This window comes from the organism of the source record quoted next, unplaced genomic scaffold (genome assembly GCF_019419815.1).
Source record: "Pyrus x bretschneideri cultivar Hongxiangsu unplaced genomic scaffold, Pyrus_bretschneideri_v1 Contig13, whole genome shotgun sequence".
Classification (NCBI taxonomy): Eukaryota; Viridiplantae; Streptophyta; class Magnoliopsida; order Rosales; family Rosaceae; genus Pyrus; species Pyrus x bretschneideri.
In genome coordinates this window covers 7,415,543-7,428,446 of record NW_025999424.1, presented here as the reverse complement: position 1 = coordinate 7,428,446, position 12,904 = coordinate 7,415,543, and positions in this window count along the sequence as shown.

The window sequence follows — 12,904 nt, the reverse complement described above, 5'->3', positions numbered from 1 at the left end:
ATGTACTATGATTCCATCCGAACAATGCTCTATCTTGAGACCGAGACAGTATTGAGTCTTACCTAGATCTTTCATCTCAAATTTCGACTTCAGGCGTGCGGTAGTTCTCGCGAGCTTTTTAGGAGTTCCGATAAGATTTATGTCATCGACATATACTGCAACAATCACAAATCAAAATGTGACTTCTTAATAAACACATAAGGGTATAGTTCGTTGTTCACATATCCCTGACTAGTCAAATACTCACTCAGACGGTTATACCACATTCTTTTAGATTGTTTCAAATTGTAGAGTGAACGCCTTAGCCAAATTGAAAGCGTGTTCCGGGGTTTGGAAATATTTGAACCAGTCAATGTAAGTCCTTTCGGGAACTTTCATATAGATTTTCGTATCAAAATCCCCATAGAGATATGTGGTTACTATGTCCATCAGCTGTATATCTAGTTTTTGGAAACTACCAAACTAATAAGGTAGCGAAAAGTAATCACCTTTCGAATAAGTTTCGTCATAGTTAATCCTGAGGCGTTATGAGAAGCCTTGTGCAACAAGACGAGCTTTGTAACGCACAATTTCGTTCTTCTCATTACGCTTCCGAACGAAAACCCACTTGTAACCAATGAGCTTCACATGTAGAGGACTAGGAGCTACAAGTCCAAACACCTTACATTTCGCAAGCGAATCGAGTTCAACTTGGATTGCTTGTTTCTAGTTTGACCAATTAGTTATACGTCGACATTCATCAACGGAACGCGGTTCAATGTCATCGCTCAATATAATCTCAGTAGCTACTACATATGCTAATGTATCATCGACAATCATCTCATTTCTACACCATAAATCATCTAAGCTAGCATAATAGATCGAAATCTCACGATTCTTGGGAAGAGGATTCATCTCTTCAAGGACGCTTCCATAATCTAGAATTTCCTCATGAGTTGGATAGAATGAGTAAACGATAGTCGGATTCACGGTAGGCTCTTTGGGACCTTATGCTATGGATTTCCTCTTCTGGGGGTGTGAATCCTTTAAACCAAGAGGTCTGCCATACTTTTGTGTAGGGGCAAATGATTGGCTAGCCGCTAATGTACGTAGATCACCAATATTGGCGTCCCGAGCCTCCAGGAGGGAAGTTTGTCGTATATTTGGTACCATTTATCTTTGCAAGCGTATTCACAGCTGGAATATATGATCTTGTCACTCGCGCTAGATCGGTGAAGGCATCTGCCATGCTCAAAGCTATGCTCTGGAGATCTAATATGCGCTAGACTTCAGTTTCAGATTGAGCGGTGTGGGGATTTAAATGAGAAAAAGTGGGAGTCGTCCACGATAATTCACGTCGTTCTTCAGGAACGTTGACATTCTTATCTCCCCCTAACAACGGGAAGACTGTTTCATAGAAGTGACAATTCGCGAAACGAGCGGTAAATAGATCACTTATCAAAAGGTTCTAAGTAATGAATAATCAAAGGAGAATCATATCTGACATAGATTCACATCCTTCGCTGAGGCCCTATTTTTTGTAAATAAGGGCGGCGAGATCGACACATATACCTGATAAGCTCATATTTATATAAATTTTACATCAAATTCACTTGTCTTTTCTTAGTTAGTTCCTTATATTTTTGAGCTATTTACTTTGTTTTTGTGTTTTGTAGGATTTTTCAAGCAAAGAAAAAGAAAAATAACACAAGTGAAATTTTAAGTAACAAATTCGTCAAAACTGCCTGTGCAGATCAGCTGACTTTGGAAGTAATTTGCGGACAGCTCAGAATGAATTAGGGAACGACCCTTATATGGTTGGAAATCTACGGATGTCTATTTTCTAGAGCATTTCACGAATTGTTAATATCATTCTTCTACAAGAAGTTATGGCCATTTCAACACTGAAAGGTTCCCAAGAGACTGAGCAGTTTGTAACTGACAAGAAAGCATTGAAAGCAATAAATCCAATAATCTAGCAGCCAAAACTGATGCAATCAAGAACAAACCAGCTGACACCTATTCAAATATCAGAGGAAATGGAATTAAAGATGAGGATAAAGAGGGAGTAATTGGCATAAAGGCTACCCAAGGAGTTACAATTGTTTCACCATTTCCTCTCACTTATTGTCATCACTAAATGGCTATTAGTGGGGGAGTTAAGGAGAAGAAAATGATGCAGCAAGAATTGGTTTAAAAGTAGTGTTGCGGAAGGAAGGAAAGGGGGAAGCCTTAGTCGATGTCTTTCGGTTCTATTTTCTCAAACTCATGTCTATCTTTTGTTTTACCTTAAGGATTGTGTAACTAAATTTTTAGTAGTTAGGGGCTGTTTGAAGCCCCGAATATGATTGCAAGTTTGTTATGATATTTCGTTTGAATTACTTTTACGAATGGATGAAAATTGGTTCACTACTTGTCTCATTGATGAATTCTTTTTGTGCTTTCTACGGATGCATACTTAGTAAGCATATCTAGTATTCTAATGCTATGAATATGTGTGTGCCTGCCCTTGTCGAATGAGGACCTACATTTGTTCTAGAGTAGTACTTGTTAATTGCGATTAACATGTGAATCAATTTCTAGGATAAGTAAGACAACGCTAGTACTTACGATGCCTTGTGATGACTCAAACTCTTTTCGTTCTTAATGATTTCTACTTGTTAAATCTATAAACACACCATTCTAGATTGCATGTTAGGAACTAAGTTAAGTTGAAAATGCCATTCTCTTAACATACTACATAAGAAAGAGTAATAGGTTGAGTTCTAACATTGAGCCAACTTGAGCATCTTCATCCGGAAATAGAAGGAATTTGAATGAAACATAACATGTTTGCATGATTATTGGTGGTGGATAGCAATTCCCTTAACTCGTTTTTCTTAATTTGCGAACTACTTAAAATCTGTTTTTGTCCTGTTTTTGTTCGATTTAATTTAAATAGCAAATAAACTCCAAAAATCCCAAAACTTTGTATGAGTGTAGCTCTATGTGTCTAGTATCTGCATATAAAATTTTGTAGACTTTAGATAAGTGTAAGTTGGTCAAATAATTATTTTTCGGTGACTGGTCAGTAGGGACAGCAGCCCAGTTTTTGTGACATTTTAAGTAGTTAGATAAAACAATCTTCTGCGGGAAAGACCCTTATTTTCATATGCTACAATTGACAAATTTTATTGTTAATAAGGAAAATCAATAGGACATTTGTGTGCTACTTTGTGGTGTGCTTTTAATCCTATCAATACCACACAACCAAATACGCATAGATGCGATATGTTGGGTTCCTATCCGGTAACTAACTGAAGGGTACTAAATGGTTGTGTTGCAACAGGCCTCAAGCGGACCAACTTTGCTACGTGTAAATATTGTATGGCCCTAAGCAGCGATCAAGAGCTTGGTATGTATGACCAACGATCGAGCAATCATTTGTAAACACTTAATGAAAACCTTTGCCAGACCATTTTGGGTGTGAACATGGGGTACAAGATGTTCAAATTTAACCTCAATTGACATGCAATAGTCATCAAAAGTTTTAGAAGTGAATTCTCCAGCATTATCCAATCGAATAGATTTGATCAGATAATCAGGGTGGTGAGCCCTGAGCTTGATAACTTGAGCCAACAGTTTAGAGAATGCAGAGTTCTTTGTGGACAACAAGCACATGTGTGACCAACATGTGGAAACGTCAACCAAAACCATAAAGTATCTAAATGGTCCGCATAGAGGGTAAATCAATCCATAAATGTCCCCCTGAATCTGTTGTAGAAAAATGAGAGGATTTGAATGAATCTTGTCATAAGAAGGTTTAGTAATAAGCTTTCCTATTGAACATGTTTGATATGCGATTCATTTGATTGAACCTAAACTTCCAGTTAGTGGATGCCCATTTAATGATTTGAGGATACGGCACATCGTTATTCGTCCAAGATGTCCTAAACGATGATGCCAAAGTGTAATTTCGTGCGTGGTCCCAGTAGTAGGGCCGGCCACATAGTGGCTTTCTATGAGGCATGTAGTCATAGTATACAGACCACTCGGGATACGCTCAATCTTCTCTAGAATATGCTTCTGGCCATATTCATAGAAAATTATGCATAGAAAGTCAACTCCATTTTCTACGTGGGTTTCAATGTGGTAATTGTTATTTCTAATGTCCTTGAAACTCAACAATATTCTTCCAGGATGTGGAGAATAGAGTGCCTAAAAAATGATCAAGATTATACCATTAGACAACATTATATGTGCCTTATTGTATCCTTCAATCAGGTTGGATGGGCCTGAGAGGGTTGTCAGAGGTGCATTCTTTGGTATGAAGTTAGTAAAATAGATGCGTTCACGCAAAACTGTGTGTGTGGTTGCACTATCTGCCAGACAACTAACTTTCCCACTAGTCATACCTAGAATGAAAAATTAATTTAAATTGGTCACATGCATAAAAGTTCTAAAAACAAATATCAATTCAAAATAATTTCATTTATTCAAGGATGGTAATTAATTAAAACTTAATATCCAAAAACAAATCACCAATAAATAATCCAAACATAAAAGGAAAATTGTTCAAAAATCAACCAAAATCAAAGGAGGGGTTCAACCATTAGGTGGAATTCGGCCCCATTGTCTTATTTCCACTAAAAAATAAGTCTATATCTAAGATTCTAATCTTCCATTAGGATGGTATCCTCTTGAAAGTAAAAAACCTCCATCTTTGTAGTTTCCGGTTCGTCCACTTGCACGAAGTTTGATTCAAACTTCTTACGATGGAATGATATTCATCTACAACTTTCTTGGAGCTCGGCAAACATAGGACCAATGGTCCTTTGAACCGCAGCGGTAAGCATATATCCGCATCCATGGTTTTAGGTGCTTTGATTTTATTCTTGAAGTTCAGGGCCTTGGTAGCGAGGTTTGAGCGTTTCTGGGCTTTGTTTCCTCCCTTGGATGGGCTTTAACTCTGTTGACCTTGGTGGGATGGCTTCTGGCCACCCCTACCATGACTTTTTTGGCGTTTTAGGTGTTGGTTTGTGTTATAATGTACTTCAGGCACAACAGTCACCCCAATAGGTCGAGCTTGATGATTCTTCATCAATAGCTGGTTCTGCATTTCAGCGAAAAGTAAAATAGAGATCAAATCCGAGAACTTAGTGAACTTCTGAGCTCTATATTGTTGCTGCAGGATAATATTAGAAGTAGAGAAGGTCGAATAGGTCTTCTCTAGGAAAACCTCTTTGGTCAAAGTTTCGTTACAAAACTTAAAAAGTGATTGGATTCGACAAACTTTAGAATTATATTCATTCACAGACTTAAAGTCTTGGAAGTGCAAATGCTGCCAGTCATGTCTTGCTTCAGGCAAGAATATGCCATTTTTGTGATCAAAACGATTAGCCAAAGCGACCCATAATGCATGTGGATCCTCTTCAGCAAGATACTCAGTTTGCAAAACGTCATAGATATGTCTTCGGATGAAGATCATAGTGGTGGCTTTTTCAACTTCGTCAATATGATTGTCCGTCTTTTCTTCAATAGTGGGATGCAAGTTCTTTGTAGTGAGATAGAGCTTCACATCTTGGACCCACTTGAGGTAGTTTCTTCCAGAGACCTCTAAAGCAGCGAAGTTAAGTTTGTTCAAATTCGACATGTTCCTGTCACAAAATAGATAGACAAGATGTGGTTAGTGTAATGGAGAAAAAAAAAATCAATCCATTCACATAGTAGTGGAACATACAGGTTCTAATAAACATGTATTGGTTTAATTTTGCATGAAAAAACTTCAGGTTTTCATGGGTGATGTTTTTAAATGAAAACTTCAAGTTTTCAAGCAAGGCATGTTTATGAGAAACTTCAGGTTTCAAAATGATTTATGAACTTCCGGTTCATATATTCATACAGGCAAACACAAATATATATATACAGAAAAATGCAACAAAATATGCAAAAATAGAACTTTAGGTCTATAATTATAGTTGAATTAATTATTTGGTCTTTGGGCCAAATTAAAGTGTGGGTGAAAAAATATAAAACCCATTGGGCCTTAGGCGAATAAAACTCGGGGCCCAAAAGAAAAAAACTAAGCCCACATGTGGCTTTAGAAAAATGTGATCCATGTGACCTAGGCCTAAAAATTGGACTGGGTTTGGTCTCGGGTAGGGCTGCAAGCCCAAACAGAGATGGCACGGATTGGGTGCGGTGCAAACAGTGAAACCGGGGTGGGGGGAGAGAAAACAGGCCAGGCCTAGGTAGTGGGTTGGTTCACTCGAGCCCAACCAAAAAAAAAACCTTATGTTTGCGCGGGCCGTTTCAGGTGAGCCTAAAGAAAAGTAATTTGTTTTTTTTTTTTTTTTTCGCAGGCCGTCAAACAGCTTATGGGCCAATACAAGGGGCCCAAAAAAAATTAGGGACTAGGCCAAGAGATGGAGCCCAGTAGGGCTCGAGTTGAGTCCAAAGACATCCCAGCCGTAGTTAGGTGCATTTACAGGGGAAGAAGGTCGGCGCCACCGCATCAGGCGATCGTGCTTTGGGACAACGATGATTAGGGCGACTCCATGGGTCAAGGAAGACCTCAAATATGAATGGAGATTGAAAAATGTCGACGTTCTATCAAAACCCTAGTAATACGAAAAAGAAGTTTTTAAAAATTTCCGATGAGATTTAAGAATCTCGGTCAACTGGTATTGGGGACGAGCTTCAGGTCGTCAAACATGGTGACCCATGGATGGGGATTGGTTACAGGCCAACCTGCGATGGGAGAAGACGCCATGAAAGACGTCAGGGTTGCTGGGTTTCAATCCTAGAGCCCAAGCTGCAGGCTTGGTTCAATGGTGCAAGGGCATAGGTTCGAAGAACCCAGGTTGCATGTTCTGATTTTTTTTTTTTTTTTTGCTGTTTCTTTTTTCAATTCAATTCATATATAATTTAATTCAAAGCATATTCAATTCAATAGTATAATGCATGTACATATATTTGATGCAATTCATGGCAAATATCAAATTCACATAATTCAACAATTATGAATATAATGCATACACAATTTATGTAGAATCTAAAATTTGAAAAACAAAAAGTTGGGTCATGCATTATGGTGAATGTTCATGCTATCAGGGTTGCAAAAAAATCAAGATAAAAACCATTGTTTTGATGATATAGATGAACTGGTTTGATGCAGAAAAATTCTTCAACGTTAGATTCCTAAGCGCAGTGGTATGAGCATGCTGATAACGTGTTGTGGCCCATTTTATCTGACAAGGTTAAAGGGGCCGATGGCAAGGAGAAGAGATTGAGAGAGATGTGTTTGTAGAATTGTAGGGGAATATGTGTTGTTATCCCTCCTACATTGTGCCTTTATTTATAGTAGTAAAAGAGAGAATATATTCCTTCTTCCCCAAGTAATACAAGTTGTAATAGGAAAAGATAACTAGAATCAAATCTAATCTAGGATTTATACAATCACACTTAAACTAGGAATGTTTACAACAGTTTCATGGTATTAGTGATTTTTCAACTTTTCTCGGAATCTAAATATTTTTTTGTTAAAATGTTCATAAAAATAAACTATGATAATCTACATAAATTTTATTTTGAGAAAAGTTACCAAAAGAAAAAAATTTAGCCTAAGTTCATTCTTTTATAATCTCAGGCCAAAATTTTAGCTCAGAACCATTGGAGCAAAAAAGCTATTTTTGTGTTAAACTCTAAATTTTCTAAGTTAAAATTTTTAGATTTTAACCCAAAGATTGAAGATGGTTTAAGCGTTCGTCGCGCAAAAGGTATAAATTAGGGTTTAGGGATTTGATTTCGTCGGCCAAAAGTGAGATACATGATTGGCATATTTAATTCCTTTGATGATTTTCACAGCCTGCAAAATAAATTTCAACAACCTAACCATCAAACTTATTTTTATATACTCTAAGATTGCACACTCCAAAAATCACCAAAAAACAACCATAATGTATTTCCCTGTAATCATGTAGTGATTGATGAATCATAGAGCTTGGCTTATCGATGTATTTTATTTTTTTGTTCATTAGAGATGAATAAATAAAGTATGTTATAAATAGGCAAAAGTTAGAGACATAACATTTGTTAAGGACAAGAGCGAAGCAGGTGCAAAGTATCACACTGTTTGTTTTCGTAACTATAACACAAAAAGATTACAGGTAAAGAAAGGAAGGAAGTAATATTGATATTATTACTTTCACTTCTTTTCTTTTCTGTGTGTTGTGATCACACACATAATGCTCCTTAAATAGAGCCACATCCGTGAAGATTTACAAAAGTGAAATGAGTGCCCTTTGAAAAACCTCATAGAACAACAACATGATTACTATTCTAAAGTCTTCTCACCTTTGGCTAAAAACATGTGGGCGTTCACTCCCACAACTTTTACGACACTTTCCTTTGGATGCCCACATATCAACATCAGTTGCCTTGTTACAACCTTACTTAGAAAAATCCAATGGGAAAAACTGTAGCAAAGGAAAAAGAGTACAACTTTGCTTGGATTGTTGATATAGTGTTAAGTATGCTTATGTTGCCTTGTTAAAACCTTAATAGGAAAAACCCAATGGGAAAAAATCATAGTCGAAGGAAAAAGAGTACAACAGACATGTATCATGGATGCTCCCACTAATATGTATCTCCCTATGATTTCGCATTCTTCAAATTTAACTGATTGGTAAGCCGATGTAATCTAATATCATGTACTAGCTTCTAAAATGTGCACTTTGCTAGAGATTTGGTGATTAGGTTTGCTAGATTTTCATTGGAACAAATTTGTCTGACTTCAATGACTTTAGCCTTCTGAAGCTCACGTGCACTAAAAACCTTTGGAGATATGTGTTTAGTCTTATCGCCCTTGTTGAATCCATTATTCATTTGGGCAACACACGCTGCATTATCTTCATAAATGACAGTTGAAATGTTTGTCTTTGATAGTAAACCAGATGAATTCCGGATATGATGGATCATTGATCTTAACCAAGAACATTCACGATTTGCTTCATATAAAGCAAGTATTTCCGAGTAATTGGAAGATAATGTAAATTTGATTTTATATTGATTTTATAACTTTGATTATGAGTTACTCACATGATATAGTAAATTTGATATCAATGATAATTTCATGTAAATCTTAAACTGGAGGGGCATTTAGCATCGACATCACATCATAAACAACGGTACTAGGGTTTGCTTTCTTGATTCTTATGGTCGCATTATACAAATTTTAATTTTAGCGTGCAAGTGTATACTCTACCGTCCCAAATTGTTGTAAGCAAAGAAAATTGTGAAACATTTGCATTAGACAGAAAGATTTTCAAAGCAAATATGACAAATTTTCTTACTCTTCTTTTTGACAGTTCTTCCGTTGGTCTTTGCAGCTTGCTTTCCTTATAGACAAAGATTGCACGCAAACTTCATCATACACATTTCTGCCTTTTTTTCTTTTGACTATTTTGTTAATTATTTTTTACATAAGACATGATTTGGACTTTAATGTACCTAAAGGTGTTAATTGTTAAAGAAACACCAATCATTGTTAATTCTCCACAGAGTTGTGAAAATTTTCATAAAAAAGGGAAAAGATTTTACAGTTTTTTTTTTTTTTTTTTGGAAGCCAAACAAATATCACTGATCTCCAATCTTTTCCTGACCAGGCAAATGGCAAATAAGTTAGGAGCATCAGAACGTGACAAAGTGTTACATATAGTTAGGAACATGCCAAAACATTATTCACTTTAAAATATAAATCAAAATGGCTATCAGGACACCAGCAAGAACAAAGCCGATTTATTTTTAAAGCTACGTGAGCCCACGACCTTACCCCATATAATTTTATGGCCATTATGTAAACTTTAAATAGGTTTGTTTTGTTGCTGCTGTACGTGCCCTAGCCAAATCAAACAAATTGAAGTTGTTTCAACCAACATGATTTCCCTTTTGAGCTTATGGTTCATTAGATCGATCGAATAGAATCTTCATATGCTTCCAAGTTTGTCCTTATAAAACTTCGAGGGGTCATTTTTTTCCTCTAATAAACTGCAAAGTCCATTCCACATCTAGCACTGCTACTATGGGAAGTACAACGAGGCGAATTTATTAATAAAAAGAAAAAATACAATAGGCCAACAGCCAACAGGAACGTGAAGTTAAATCCCAACTATTAAATAATTTATAAAAAACAAATCAACAACTTTTAGCAAAACCTATAACAAGGAAGATGAGAAAGGTTACGAGATTAAGCAGTTGTAGCATAAGGAGGGAATGATTCCACCAGGGTGACCAACACACCATAATTAGCCAAACAACCAGCAACTTGATTATGTACCATCTCTAGCTAAAAATATGAAAAAACCGAACTTGCATGAAGGATAATAAAACTTGACGGTTATATATACTAACTAACTATAGTGGTTGATAAATGGCTACTAGATCTCACCGACCATATCAAGTAAATATTGAATGTTTCACTTCCATTCAATACCAAAAATTGCCATTTGTTTGATGAAGTTTTGCCAACGAATAATATTTTGGCAGGCAAATATTCTTTACTCGATGGAATACCTCTGTTCATCTGGCAAAAAGGGTCAATGTTTTGATTTCTTCGGAAGCTTTTGCCCGACGAAAAGAATTCAATGGGCAAGGAATTGGTCATTGGGTAAATTTTTTTGCGCCAAGGGAAAACCTTGGCGCGTAAATTGGAAACCTTTAAGCCTACCTCCAGATTAACCTAAAATTTAGGTTTTAAGCTAACCCAATCATTCTTCAATGATTGGGTGTTAAAACTTAAAATTTAGGCAATTTTAACCAGAATCTTGGCCAGGGTTAAAAGGCTAGCCCGCTAAAATATAGGTTTCAAACTAACTCAATCATTCTCCAATGGTTGGGTCTAAAATTAGTATTGTGTTAAAACCTAAAATTTGGACAATTTAAATTATTAAATACATTAAATCCAATAGTTGATATCGAATATCACTAAATCAAATGGTAAAAAAAAAAAAAAAAAAAAAAGAAGGATCTAAAACAATTAAAAGTATTCAATTAAAATTCTATAAATACATGTTTCATGGTGTTTAGTGATTTTTCAACTTTTCTCGGAATCTAAATATTTTTATGTTAAATTGTTCATAAAAATAAGGGTAAATTACACTTTCATACCTCAGGTTTGAGCTTTATTTCAATTCCTTACAACATCTTTAAAACATTTGACTTTCATACCTTAAGTACTATTTAACTTCAAAATAATATCTCTGTAATGTTTTCCATCCATGGATCAGTTAAATGCTGACGTGGCTACCACATATATGCCACGTGGCTGCCAAATGTCTGCCACGTGGTAAAAATAATAATTTTTAATTTTTTTTAAAAAAAACCTGAATTTAAAAAAAATAAATAAATAAAAATTGAAACCCCAGAGACCCACATCTGCAAGAAGAAGAAGAAGAGGGAGGAAGAAAGAAAGAAAAAAACCCCCAAAATCCCACCCAAGCCACCTCTCCCAAAAATCCCCCATCACCCACCCCCGAAAATCCCGCCCAAGATTATTTCACTTTCATACCTTAAGTACTGGTTTTGAAATTAAATAGTACTTAAGGTATGAAAGTGAAATGTTTTAAAGATGTTGTAAGGAATTGAAATAGAGCCCAAACCTGAGATATGAAAGTGTAATTTGCCCTAAAAATAAACTATGATAATCTACATAAATTTTATTTTGAGAAAAGTTACCAAAAGAAAAAACTTTAGCCTAAGTTCATTCTTTTATAATCTCAGGCCAAAATTTTAGCTCAGAACCATTGGAGCAAAAAAACTATTTTTGTGTTAAACTTAAAATTTTCTGAATTAAAATTTTTAGATTTTAACCTAATGATTGAAGATGGTTTAAGCGTTCATCGCGCAAAAGGTATAAATTAGGGTTGAGGGGTTTTATTTCGTCGGCCAAAAGTGAGATACATGATTGGCATATTTAATTCCTTTGATGATTTTGGCAATCTACAAAATAAATTTCAACAACCCAACTATCAAACTTATTTTTATATACTCTAAGAATGCACACAATCACCAAAAACAACCACAATGTATTTCCCTATAATAGTGATTGAAGATGGAGCTTGGCTTATTGATGTACTTTATTTTGTTGTTCGTTAGAGATGAATAAATAAAGTATGTTATAAATAGGCAAAAGTTAGAGAGATAACATTTGCTAGGGACAAGAGCGAAGTAGGTGCAAAGTATCACACTGTTTGTTTTCGTAACCATAACACAAAAAGATTACAAATAAAGAAAGGAAGGAAGTGATATTGATATTATTACTTTCACTTCTTTTCTTTTCTATGTGTTGTGATCACACACGGAATGCTCTTTATATAGAGCCACATCCGTGAAGATTTACAAAAGTGAAATAAGTGCCCTTTGAAAAAATTTCATAGAACAACAACATGGCTACTATTCTAAAGTCTTCCTCACCTTTGGCTAAAAACATGTGGGCATTCACTCCCACAACTTTTACGAAACTCCCCCTTGGATTCCCACATATCTACATCAGTTGCCTCATTAAAACCTTGCTAAAAAAAACCTAGTAGGGAAAACCATGGCAAGGGAAAAAGAGTACAACTTTACTTGGATTGTTGATATTGTGTTAATAAGTATGCTTATGTTGCCTCGTTAAAACCTTGATAGGAAAAACCCAGTGGAAAAAAAATCATAGTCAAAGGAAAAAGAGTTCAACATACATGTATCATGGATGCTCCCACTGATATGTATTTCCCCATGATTTCGCATTCTTCAAATTTAACTACTTGGTAAGCCGACGTAATCTGACACCATGTACTAGCTTCTGAAATGTGCACTTTGGTAGAGATTTGGTGAATAGGTTTGTCAGATTTTCATTGGAACAAATTTGTCTAACTTCAATAATTTTAGCCTTATGAAGCTCATGTGC